Source organism: Ursus maritimus, unplaced genomic scaffold (genome assembly GCF_017311325.1).
Source record: "Ursus maritimus isolate PB19 unplaced genomic scaffold, ASM1731132v1 scaffold_20, whole genome shotgun sequence".
Lineage (NCBI taxonomy): Eukaryota > Metazoa > Chordata > Mammalia > Carnivora > Ursidae > Ursus > Ursus maritimus.
In genome coordinates, this window is record NW_024424453.1 from 27,063,920 (window position 1) to 27,076,942 (window position 13,023).

Here is a 13,023-nt window from a genome sequence, read left to right on the forward strand (position 1 = left end):
TTCAGCAACAACTGCACTGCTGGGACTGGGCTGCCCTTGGCCCGCTCACTCTGAGCAGTCAGTAGCTTACCCTCAGCTGAGAGGCGGCTCTCCCCAGGGTCCCCAACAGGGCCTCCCAGCTCTGGGCTCTGGACTTCGGCTCTGTCACAGCAGCCACTCTGCAGTCTGGAGGGTCTCCCCACTCAACTCCAGCGTGCCCGGTCAGGGGCCCCGAGGAAGCAGCGAAGGGCGGTACTGAAGGGGGGCCAACAAACTGGGCTCCCACCCTGGTAGGCCACAGCTCTCTCCGGGCCTGGCTTTCCATTTCCAGGAAATGAAGAGCTCAGTCTAGTGATCTCTCGAGTTTCTCTTAGCACAGCAGTTCTCAGACTGTAGCACGCATGACGATCCCCTTGGGCTTGTTACAACACAGATGGCTGCGCTCCACCCCAGAGACTCTGATCCAGTAGGTGTGGGGTGGGGCCTGAGAATTTGCATTTCTACCAGCTCCCCGGGGCTGTTGCCGCTGCTGCTGGTGGGGAGCCGACTTTGAGAACCATGTTTTCCATCTCACATTCTCTGAGAGCAGTGTGTAGTCATGCCATCTGGGTCGTTCAGCCCCTTAAAACAGAGAACCGCCCTATTTCAGTTGGTGAATGCGGGGTCCAGGTTGATTCTCACACACCGGTGCTAAGCAGCGTTCTCTGGGCTTCTGGCCCTGGGAATGTTCTGAAGGAAATGGGCGCTGCTGGTGGCAGCTGGGAAATCGGGGTGACGCGGGAGCAGATGCGAGGCCTGAGATCTCCTGGTGCCACCTGCCGAGCGGCGCGGTCACTTTGCCTTTGCCTGCTTCTCCGTCCCCTATTCAGCCTCCTCTCTCCTGATCTGTGGGAAATCAATGCCTGCAAGGTATTAGAAAAGCCATCGAATTGCCCTTACCTGCCACCAGGTGACACCTGATACTGATTTAGCTTATGAAAGTGATTCGCAGGTTTGCCGAAGCCTGGAAAAGATCAAATGTTATGAACCTCGTGATCCCATCTTCCTTCTCTGCTCTCAGCTAACACTAGAGGAGGTAATTGGGAAATAATAGACCAAGGAAGCGTTTTTGGTGTGCTCACAAGAACAAAATGCAGGAGAATCATTTCATTGGGAGAGAAGGGATTTTAGTATCACTCGTTTTTATTTAAGGCAATTTTCTCTTTAAGCCCAACATCCTCCAGACTTGACCATTATAGAACAACAATTTTAACACAACCAGTAAATCAAAGAAAAAATTACCGTGGAGGGAAGGTTTTTACAGATGTTCCAATGGTTATGTATCTGGCAGGTGGCTTAGAGCTGGGAAGGGAGGGAGTCTTCCAGGGAGTCTGTGCTGAGGCTCCCCCGCCCCTCGGAGGATACGCTCTCTCTTTTAGTAGGGGAAGTATTGGTAATAAGACAAATATTTACTAGCTTGTGACTGCAGGCAATTTCAATGTCCCTGAGTCTTGATTTATAATAATAAATTATAAACTTCTTTGGTAGGGTTGTTGTGCAAAATGAAATAATGACAAGTGGCCAGTCCCGGATAGGAAGTGTTAGGCGTTGCTCTCATTATTGTGCAGACATCAGAAGTAATAGCAGTGGCATGGCAGCCTTCGCAGGAGGGCAGGGTCTTCGCTCACTAATGCTGTGGCACCACGGCGACTCGACCCTCCACACTGTTTTGTCCACACAGGAGAACCACATGCCCCAGCCTCCTCTGCAGTTATGTTAGGAACACGTGACAGAATTCTGCCCAGTGGGATGCAGGTGCAGTGACGTGATGAGCTGGTTCCAGGCTCTCGCTTACATTTTACAAAATCCTCCGAACCTTTCTTTCCCAGCCGCATTGACCTTGAGATCTTATAGCCCGTGTGTTTTAGCTACAAGATGGAGGAGGGCTATCGGACCTGCATTATAATTTATTGGAGTAATAAATAAACATTTTCATGTCAAGACCCTGAGACTTGGGAGTTTATTTGTTACTGCAGCATTGCTTATACTATTCTGAGAAACACAAATGTCTACTGCCTGTTAAATAGTAAATTAGACACTTGAATAAATAATATGACCTCGTTTGAGCTTCACAAAAACACTGCAAGTCTGTTGGTCTCCTTCACCGGCTGGCTTACTGCCCCATCTGCCCTCTGCAAACATGGTTTGTGTTGGTATATACTATACTGCAGAGAGCTTCTATAGTTGAGAAAGAAGGATTTCTAAAGCTGGCTACTGTTGTGCTTAGAATTTCTTTTTCTTATTAGTAGAGGACAGATCTGCCTTTGTTTGACAATGAAGGAATTTCATGTTCTTAATCATGCAAGTTCCATAATGGGATCTCTGTTGGCAATTCGTAATTGTTGTATCTTATTTGTAGACTGTTCTTTTGATCATTTTGTGAATCATAATTTACTCTTATTAATTATTTTGCCATGTATGATATCTTGAGTTAAATGAACTTCATAACATTAGCTGTCTTTTGTTTACAATTTGATTCAATGCCGGCCTTCACTACCTCTATACTATTAGGTAGTACGTCCGGTAACTATGGTTCCCATACTTTGCTTTTACATTTTATATGTGTGTTTGTTCACCGTTCATTATCGCTCATTTATTGTCCGCATCGTCTCACCGCTAGAATGTGTGTATCCCAATACCTACAATTGAGATTTTCATAGATTCATATGCAATTGTTAACAATACAGAGAGATCTCTTGTACGCTTTTCCCTGTTTTCTCCAACACTTTGCAGAACTATAGTATGATATCATACCCAAGACACTGACATTTTATACAATTTACCAATTTTATTCTGATGTCCCTGGTTTTCCTTGTACTCATGTGCGTGTGTGGGCGTGTGTGTGAATTAGGTTCAATACAATTTTATCATTCGTGTAGGCTTGTGTTTCCACCACCACAACTGAGATGCGAAGCAGTTATAATACCACAAAGATGCCTTCTGTAGCTCTAGGGTACCTGAGAGAAAACAAGTAGTTAATGCTTTTAAATGTTGTCTCAGTAACTCTAAGAATCCTAGTGAAAAGTACCATTTTAAAATTGTTTTCTTTTCCTTGATTGATTTGTTGTTGTTGTTGTTTTGGTTCATCTCAGTTTCTTCTTCCACGCTGTTGAATTTTCTCAAAGGCGTTGTGACCCTTGGCTGACTCTTCCCATTCCCGAGTGGAAGACAAGGTTGTTTGGTGTAGAGGGCACACAAGGGCCCATTTGCACTGCGCAAGCCCTTGAGGCCAGTGCTGATGTTGAACTTGGGCAGACAAGCAGGTTCACCACTTGTGGTGATTCCCACCACTGCCGAAATACATTGGCCTTGACCCTTGTCACAGCACTTCTCCTGTGTTTTACTCTTCGGTGGCCCAGTCTCCATCTCCGTTTGCTGGTCTGCTGAGGAGTTTGGGAGACACGCAGTCTTTCCTGCCCATCGTCTCTGACACCACGCTGTGGGCCTCAGGGCCAGCCAGGTACAGAAGCTGCAGCCCACCCCTCTGTGACTCCAGGAGGCACAGGACCACGCAGCCCAGAGGCTAACACCCCAGTGGACGCTAAGGGTGCTCTCCCGGAGGGCTATGCACGATCAATCCGTTAGGTGAGCAAAGAAAAGCTTAGCACTTTTACTGACATGAATTTATCTAAAATATGAGAGGCAGTCAGGCTTACTACCTTTAGCGTATGGTTGTCATTCCTGAAGTGAGACTAGGAACTCCTTAATCCACTTGTTTGCTTGTTTGATTGTCTTGGGCGGAATCGCAGTTTGTATCTTCTTGGCTAAGGAGATTAATAGATAATACATTCCATTAAAAAATGTAATCCTTGCAAAATGGTTAAGTGATTAAAAATTCTGGCATAAAAAATGTGAGTCAAAGAGAATTTAAAAATGCCAACACTGGTAAACAACTGGAGGATCGCGAAGCCCATGCTTCTAACTTTCATCCACTGCATTATGTGATGAAAATAATGACGACTGCATGAGATTTGATGAGGATCTGGTCCCTACAGTTCAGAACCATCACGAAGACTATTTGGAAGATAATGTCTCACTCATGATCATTAAGGATTAATCTCACTTAAGGATAAATTATGTTGAAGTATTTGCTAATGAGTGTAGAATACATATATACTTTATAAATAAATTTATATAAATTGTGGGTGTGTGCTTATCATTATTATTTTTTAATGACAAGAGTGTGTGACTCAAAACAATTTGGAAACCATGGCTGTAGATTGTCCGCCACCTAATGATTCTGATTATCACTCCACAGCCAAACTCGAGCTGGGAGACCCTCTGGCGCTCCCCTGGGAAGCAGTGCACTTTCAGTTGCTAGAACCTTCTCCCTCATGGTTTCGAGTGCAATGATTCAGTCACATCTGTATTCTATTGTCCATAAATTTTTTATCATTTCTGTTCCATTGATGACACTTTTCCTTATATTTAAGGGGCTGCCATGGATTTATTCTTTTTGCCAAATGTCACAACACTTTTGTGTGATCCTGCAGGGGAGACGACAATGCATATGCAGAGGCCGCCATCCCAGATCGAAAGCCAAAAGGTTGCTATTGAACTTGGAGAACAAGAAATTCCCCACTGAATGTCTCCTCTGCAAACCATACTTTCTTTTTATTTTCTGTTGGTCTTTATTAAAACAAAAGTCGAAACAAACAAAAACAGCCTGACTCAGGAATCAGAGGACGGAGCATGCAAGCTGAGATTTTGTAATGTGGTGGAGGACTTACTGGGCCTGATGGGGTTTGGCAGGTTGTCCAAGGGGAAGGTAGGACTGGGGGGGGGGGGGCACCGGGTGGTGTTATTTAAAGGGAAATTAGGAAGGACTATTTATTTCCACCTAGAAAAATCTCCCCACCAGTGTGGAGCTACCATCAGAATTAGAATCAAGCATCTCCCACCCAAACCTGTCGCAACCACAATGAGGCCCCTCCTGGAGCCCTTCCCTGCTTAGGTCCTTGGAGAGTCCTGGGTTTGCTTTTAACGAGGGAGGCTGTTTCTTTACAACAAGGCCCTCCCACTGCCTCACTTTACGATGCACACACTCCCTCCTAAATATGTCAAGTAGCACATTCAACACAAAAATGAATTTAAATTAATTGGGTTTGAGATTCCTTTTTCGAAGAATTTCATGAGGCCCTTTGAAATAACAAAAATGTCACAAACACGGGTTGGGAAGCAGACATCAGGTACAAAGAGTATGCTGGAGGAAGATACAGTTGTCAAAAAGGTATTTTTTTCCCCTGCAGTGACAGGTAGCTGTGACAGCTCTGGTTTGTCAGCAGGCAGACACATGAGGATGAGGGGATCAGAAATGAAAGATGCCAGTGAAAATAATTCCTTCCATGGCTGTGAAGTGATCATGACATTGCTGTATCATAACACAGCACTGAAGACAGGATCAAAATGAAATCTCTCAACCTGCAGATGAAGTTTTTACCTGGTAATGCCCTCTCTCCAGCCCTTTCTATATTTTTATATTCCCCTGAGGGTGAACGGGAAGGGACAGGACTGAGGAGATGGCCTGTCCATGTCCGTGGATTTCTGGAGGCTGCTTCAGACTATGTGGTTTTCAGGTTTGTGTTCCTGAGAGAATGGTCCCAGGGAGCCTGGGTGCAGAAAGTCCCTGGGACTGTGAGGTGGCTTGTAGTGCTCCGGGTCCAGCACCAGGGGGAGACCTACCTTCTGAACCAGGAGGCACAGATACCTCTGTGTGATAGTCCCTTTGTACTAGCGCCCTTTTCCATCTTCTGAGCATTGCAGGTCATGGGAAGGGTGTTTACTTTCTTATTAAAGGAAGTCTTAGAGAAATACTCTCTCCTCAAAGATTTTGGAAATAGGTGATGACTATTATAGTTACTTTCCCGAATGAACAGAGGCTGAGGGCTATAGCTAAGAACATAGCTGGCCACAGAGTCCTGTTTACCTGGACACTGGGATGCTCCGTCTATCAACCAGCCATAACAATGGAAATGTCACTTTCTTCTGGGTGGGTCTGAGTTGAAGTGGCCGTGGCCAAGGGCCAGAAAAGGGCTCTCAGGGTATTAAGCTCAGAATGTGGGTGAGTGCAGGAGCCAAGGGCTGTAGTGGAGTAAGAGGGTCACCTGGATGGGTCTGAAATACCTGCCCCCTTATGTGATCTACTATGGCTCCACTTTCCTGGGTTTTCCTGAACATTTGAAAAAACAACTGTATGTAAATAAATAGCCTGCACTAATTCTTGTGACAATGAGTTTCCTGAGCTCACCATCTATACTGGGTAGAAGTTCTTCTTTTTACACCTTCAAATTTAAGGCCAACCCTCTTAGCCTACTGCTTTGGAGATTGGGGAAAAGGTTTATATTCATCCTAGCACTGCGTTATTTTGGAAAACCTGGCAAGTCCGCATGTCTGCTGCCCATTGGTAACTGTGAGCTACCAGGTCTACCCTTAGGTATCAAGCCATCATTTTATCTGTCCATTGAAAACATATAGGGGTCTTCTCCAAAACCCTACTAAAATTATATTAAAAAAATAACAGGCATAAACCTTCAAGGACACAGAGACTATGAGAAAAGCAGCAGCAACGGTATTTTTGAAAGCTGGATTGCAGATGTACAAGTCATATGTGACAGCATAAAGCGAACTGAATCCAAAGATCACAATCAGGACAGATGAAAAGCGAACTGGTTTCCAACCACAAGCTCTCAAAAGGCTCATGACTCGCTTCTTCCAGGACCCTTAGAGTGGGAATGACCAGACCTAAAATCAGGATAAGTGTGGTTCTCTAGATCCCTCCCACTCCAAGCCTTCTGTCCTAGAGAGAGAAGAAGACGAGGTCTCTGTCTGAAGGCCCCAGGCCCATGTGAGGCAAGGTCACCAGAAGAGAAAGAGAGGGATTATATGCAAGCTTATGTACTGGATGTTGAGGCTGCCAGTCCCCTTTTCACTATTAGCTCCCGGGGCTCTGCTAGCCAGACTTGACCTCCTCGGAAGGAGATCAGAAGAATCTCTTCTGAGGAATCTGACCAGCCTAGGATAACAGACCTGAAGTTAATGAAATTGAAGTTTTCCAAAGAAAAGTTCAACCAGCACTTCACAATGTGACATTCACAATAGGGACATTCTAGTCACTTGCACAGAGCTCCCAATCAGACCTTCAGTTTCCTAATCTTCAAGGTAAGCGGACAATCGAACATAACCAAAAAACAGAAGAAGTCCTCTAATTTAAAACATAGAGATAGAAATAAATGGGAGAAAAAGCAACTTGGGGGAAATGCAAGAATAAAACAGTAACAACAGCAGCAACAACAAAACCCTATCAATAATGTTTTCTGATGACTAGTAGAAGAGATCTCCATACAACAAAAGAAGAGGAGGCTATCAATATTAACATTTAGGAAGCAAAGATACAATCTGGAAAATTAAAAATATGATTATAAAATATGATGATTGATAAAAAGCGCAATGGAAGGATTGGAAGATAAAATTAAAGATACATCCTAGAAAGTAGAAATAAGAAGAAAACGAAAAGAAAAAGAAAAGAGATGTAGTCTAGGAGAAACCACAGAACATTTTAAGAAAGTCCCAGAGATCCAGAATCTAAATAATAGGAATCCCAAAAGCAAGAACAGAGAAAATGGAAGAGAGGCTTTTCTTTCGTCCAGGAAGAAATTAAGGAAACTTCTCTGAATTGAAGGGCATGTCTTTCCAGGTTAGAAAGACCAACTGAGTTCCCAGTAAAAAACAGAGCTTCCTTCCCCTCTTCCTCCCCTTCCTCCTCCACCTCCTCCTCCTCCTCGTCCATGAAAGTGAACACATACCTGTGATTATTTACAGCATTGGACTATAGGCAGAACAGAACTGTAATCCCCGGAAGAAGGGAAACTCAACATGAGCTGACCCCAAGTTCACCTGGCTTTCTGTCTGGGGACACTCCTTCTATCCTAGTGCAGAGAGGTGGAGCATCATCTCATTGAACTGAGAAGGTGGGTACTGGGGTTTGAAGCTGCTGCCATGGAGTAGCGGGATGGCTTGAACACACAGAGGAAGGACCTGTAATGCCCTCAGGGAGCAGATTCTGCAGGACAAAAGCTGGACAGAGGTCCCTGATGGCTCAGTGTTGGGAGACATTAGAATTTGGACCTAGTCAGTGAGAAGAGTCCTTGTGAACTTCTGAAATAGTCTAGGGATCCCCAGAGCACCACATCTTAGCTATAAAGATCATATGCTTTATAAGAAACAAAAAAAATGGACATCAATATAGGCAGAAACATCCTTAACAAAATATTGGTAAATTGGATCTGGCACTATATAAAAACAGCCACTTCAGCTAAGTGAAATTTATCCTGGGAATGCAAGTTGGCTTAATATCTCAAAAATAATGTAATTTACTGCATTAACAGGATAAATGGAAATTGTGATTATTTTAATAGATACAGAAAAATGTTTGACAAAATTCAACAACTATTCATGATAAAAATTCTCAGAAACTAGGAATAGAACAAAATTGCTTCAAACTGAAGAAGAGCATCTATCAAAAAATCCTCTAGCTAAATATTGTACTTAATGATGAAGTAGTCAACACTTTTCAGCTAAGCTTAGTATCAAGGCAAAGATAGTTACTCTCATCACTTCTGTTCAACTTTGCATTGGAGGTTCTAGCCATTGTAATAAGGCAAGATATAGAAAAAGTTACAAAGATGTGAACAAAGAAGTAAAATTGCCTTTATTCACAGACAACATTATTGTGTATGTAGAAACCTTAAGGAATCTACCACACACCAAAAAACCCTACAGAATGTAACTCATGAAATTGGCAAAGCACAGAATATAGAGTCAATACAGAATACAAATGAATATCTGTAAAATAGCAGCAAACAATAGGAAAATGAAATTATAGCACAGTACGTACACTTTAATCCAAACTTCAAGATATGATAGATGATGGGTAGATAGATGATAGAGAGAGAGATATATAGATAGAATAGGGATATAAGATGGAGAAAAAATAGATCACAAGAATGTATATGAACATTTCCTCCACGAACAGAACAATATCTATTCCACTGTAGTTTTCGTCGTCATAATAAATGGCACTTCTGTCTACCCAGTTGCTCAAGCCAGAAGCCTGGAAATCATTCCTGACCATACCTCTCTCTCAAGCACCACAGCCAAACAATCACCAAATTCTGGTAATTCTTCCTTCAAAGACAGCTTTAATCTGCCCACTTCTCCCCGTCTGAGTTACAATCACCCTAGTCCAAACTATTATCATTTCTCACTGGGACAGCCTCCTAAATCCTTTTCCCAAATCTAACACATTTTCTCCAAAACAATTATCGTGATCTTTTAAAAAGTAAACTGATGGTGTTCCTACTCTGTTTAACATGCTTCAGAGGCTTCCAATTGCCCCTAAATCTACCCAGACTATAAGAGATGCTATGTGAGCAGAGAGAAAGGTGGAAAAGCCCCCAGCACTTCCCTTCCTCCTGCTCTCTAACATGCTGTCAATGCGTTCCATTGGCTAAGCGTGACCAGATGCAGTGGATAAGGGGCTATGGGAAACGCTACCTGCGGGGGTCTGTCTCCCTCTGCCCTCACCTCCAAGACACAAAATATCAGAGGAAAGATAAGGAATGGACCTGAAGGTACATAAGTGCAGGATCTGCTTTATCTGGAGAGGTCAAGGAGTCCTCTCAGGAGGTGACTTCAAACTGGGCCTTGAAGGATGGAAAGAGCAGCTATTTGAAGAATGCAGGAACATGGGCTCCAGGCACGGGTGAATGCTCACAGGTAGAATAAAGGAATTGTGCTGTGTTTGAGGAACTGAGAGAAAGGCAGCATGTCTGGGGTATGGTGAGTGAGGGGCAGAGAGACTTGAGGTGACTGGAGGGAAGGACATGGGGCTGAACATGCAGGGCCCTGAGGACTGTGATGCAGCATCTGGACTTCATTTTAGGTGGCATAGTCTGGGGAACATCCATTCTGAGAAGATTCTTTCTGGCTGCTGTCTGGAGAATGGATCGGCCCAGGTCACGTGAGGAGGCAGGGAGCCCAGAGGAGGCTGCTGTGGCGATGCAGACCAAGAATTGGGAGTGGGGGTGAAGAGCACTGGGCAGAGTTTCCTTTACCCCCTGGCTTAGTGAGAGCAGGAGGGGGCCCAACACTCCCAGGGCTTCCTCTCAGTCTAAAGACAACTTCTCTCGGGGCCCTTGATTACTGAGGCTCTTTCCTCCTCATCCTGAGAGCTGCTTGGCTGGAGCTGGGGTAGCTTATGACCCGAAAACCTTACTGATTCAGTCCTTCTTCCTTGGAGCTTCCTGACTGTCTGGGTATCTTCCTCCAGACACTGGGGCACAGTTCTCCTGGGCCACAGGCCACTCACACTGACTGTGTATGAAGTCAGTGGATTTAGGGGAAGGAAAGAGAATGTGTCTGAGAGGGCTAGGACTTTCCTACCTTGGGCCTTGATTCACTCACTTCCTTAAATTCCTTTCTAAACTGCCTGTTTTCCAGCCTATTTCATCTTCTCTCTAAAGAACGGGTTAAAGGTAATGGCCCCCTTCCAGCCCAACCCCATGTGCGTGTAACTCACATACCAAGGGAAGTGTCCGTGATGACAGTCCTTTTACCTCCTGTGTCTGTGGCTGGAGCACCCACCTCCAAGCAGGAAGCTTGTCATCCACTCAGCATTCATAGCCACCAAATGACTAAAAACAATCTACTTACAAGGCCACTAACCAATTTCTTGGGCTCAGTCCTATATCTGCTCTGTTCTAGCCCTAGGCTCCTTCTCTGGGTTTGAAGAGCTTTCACTGGGTTTTAAGGGAAGTGACTTCCATAGTCAGGAGGACGCTCCAAGCACATCAAGCAGCACTTGGGACAGAGCTAGGCTACAGCTGAGGCATTAGGCCGAGTTGGAGCTCGCAGCTGGCTTTTGACCAATCACCTTTTCAACTCATTTGCATACTTTGGACATTTATTGGGCATTATCTTTGTGCCCATCCCTGTTCTAAGTGCTATAGTGAATAAAAATTAATCTCAAGGTAGGTTCTCACCTGTATACATTACCTGGTGGAATAAACCCCTTATTCATTCAGCCAACAGTAGTCTTTCCTGCCTAGAAATGCATCGTGCCCCTTTTCCAACCCGGGGAAATCTCACCTTTTGGTGGCCATACTATGGCAGTAAGGATTCAAAGGAGCTCCAGGGGGCTGCCAGGGTAAGGCTGTCTTGGAGTGGTGAGTGAAGAGGCAAATCTTTGTCAGCCCCAAATTTGAATCCTGCCCTAATCAGACAGAATTCCCCCATAGGACTCTCCTTACAACATTCCCAAGAGATGGTTGGCCATGTACCCTCTGCTCTCCCACCTGCAGCATCGGGTTTGCTGTAGGCCAGCGTTACTCACTCTGAGCCTGGAGTTCTGAAGCTCTGTCATATACTGAGCGTCAACCTACCTCCTTGTACTGTGATTGCTCTATCTTTCCAATGACTCAGAACAAGGCATCCTCGCTTTTACATGAAGTCCTGAAGTGAAGTCTTCTGAATGTTTTCTGGGCTCAACCACCCATTTTTCCCATCCCCCCTCCTAAGGCTTAGTTTTTCTTTCCCTCATCACCCTGGGGGCTTCCTATAAGACATACTCCCTATGATGAGGTCTGAGCCCAGAACCAAACCTAGCACTCCGGGTTGGAGAAAGGTTCTTACTTGAGTTCACTGGGGTTATCAACCCATCCATCCATAGGGCACTTGGCTTCTCTCATTTCACCTCTCTGTATTTTGCTTTCCTGATCCATCAAAGGAGGATAACCATAGTACTTGCCTCATAGGGTTGTCTCGGGGTTAAAGCAGATAATGTGTGTAAAGCACTTAACAAATGACTAAACATGGTTAATCAACTTAGCGTGGGTCACCTCTGGAGCCTGAGACAAAGATTTGTGGACAAGAAATTTATTTTGGCAAGAGAGGTCAGGGAATGGAAATGGGGGACGGGGAGGTCCATATACCAGTTCTAGGAAGAGGGAAACAGAAAGGAGAGAAGACCAATACATAGTACGTTCTTGAGTTGGTCACCGCTGGTGTCAGCTGGGGCCCAGTCCTGCTGGGATCCACTGTAAACCAGTGTCTCACAGAAATGTCCACCTGAGGATGCAAGAGGAACTCATTTATTGTTGCCCATTAGCCAAAGATGGCCTTATATTGTGTTAACCTCCTCACACTTTCTGGTCGTATATTGAATTTCCAGCAGGTTCCCAAAATGTCTCGTTACTGAGGAATCTGAGTCTCAAAAGTAAAAGTGACAAGGCGCAGCTGAAGCAAGGCACCATCGAGCTACACTTGGATAAAAGTGGCTGTCCCAGCAAAAGCTGGAGTGAAATGCGGGTTAAAAGATGTGAAAAATGGCACAAGGTGTGCCCAATACATAGTGCTTCACCAGTTTTTGTTATTTCTCTTCTTATCATCAAAATTAAGGCAAGCCCAAGGTCACATTCACCCTTTGTCAGCCACATGCTGGTCCTGGTCGGTTAGCATAGAACCAGTTTCCCCCGTAACCTCAGAGCCACATAGTGACCTCTACTGTCTAACAGCACCAACTTCAAACAAACTGCACACTCAGCAAAGCATTCTGGTCCCCCTCTGCTGCAGACTCTCTTTGTAATCCTAAGGTATCCTAGGCTTACTGAATCAGAATTTCCTAATCTACAAAATGGGTGGCCAGGGGTAGGAGGAGGGTGGCACCACAGAGCCTGTCTTCAAGTTGGAGGGAAGGGCTTTTCAAAGGCACCTACAAGCAGGAACTGTGGAGTAGTCTGCTCAAAAAGAAGATGGGGTACCCTCCATTTGCCAGGGGTCCCCAGAGGATGCAGAAGTGGCCCTGGATAGTCTCTGTGGAGCACAGAGAAAATGAATAAGTGGCATTGAGCTCTGTAGCTGTCCAGGTGGGCACCAAGGGAGAGGGTAACAGTCTCAGGAAGGGTGTTGGGTACACTAACCACTGGCTGACACACCCCACGGGCAAGTCAC